Source organism: Canis aureus, chromosome 26, assembly GCF_053574225.1.
Source record: "Canis aureus isolate CA01 chromosome 26, VMU_Caureus_v.1.0, whole genome shotgun sequence".
NCBI lineage: Eukaryota > Metazoa > Chordata > Mammalia > Carnivora > Canidae > Canis > Canis aureus.
Window position 1 is genome coordinate 52,709,009 of NC_135636.1, and position 713 is coordinate 52,709,721.

The window sequence follows — 713 nt, forward strand, 5'->3', positions numbered from 1 at the left end:
GGACGCAGGGGTGGGGAGCGGCCGCGTCGGGGCTTGCGGTGCTCCTGAGCTGGCGGTTGCTGGGGGGGGGGGCTCCCCACACACTTCACCAACAAGGGCGAGGGGACCCCTGGATGCGGGGCCTGAGAGGAGTGGGGAGTCTTCAGAGCACCGCAGCAGGCGTCTGGTGGTCAAGGGAGCCCCAGAAGGGGCTACGGCGGGCAAGAGGTGGAGGGTACAACAGAGCCCGCAGACCCCCTGCAGACGATGTCCTGCTCCCAGGGCCCACACAGGCCCCCCGGCTGCCCGTGGGGGTCACCCCTGATGCTTCTCGGTCCTGGCGGCAGCTCCCCACCAGGGGCAGGCAGCCTGCTCCCAGCCAGGCTGTGCCACCCTCTCCTGCCAAGTAGCTCAACCTCCTCCCCTGTGTGAGAGGGGGGTCAGGCCGTCCACTGCATGCCCACCGCGGGAACCCCTCGTGTCACCTGCAGCCTGTGGTAAGCACGCACCACCTCTGGGGTGAAGACATGCACACACTCTGCTGGCCTCCTGGGGGTGGGGATGGTGCCGACACGACAACACCGGTGACCTCAGGGACACAGGGAGGGAGGGCCTGGGCCCCGACCACAGTCTCCCAGGGCAGGTGGCATGGCCTGAGCGCCGTCTGCGCAGGACACGCACCTGCACCACCGTGACCCCCTCCATGAGCTCTCATCACAAGACTCAGACACACG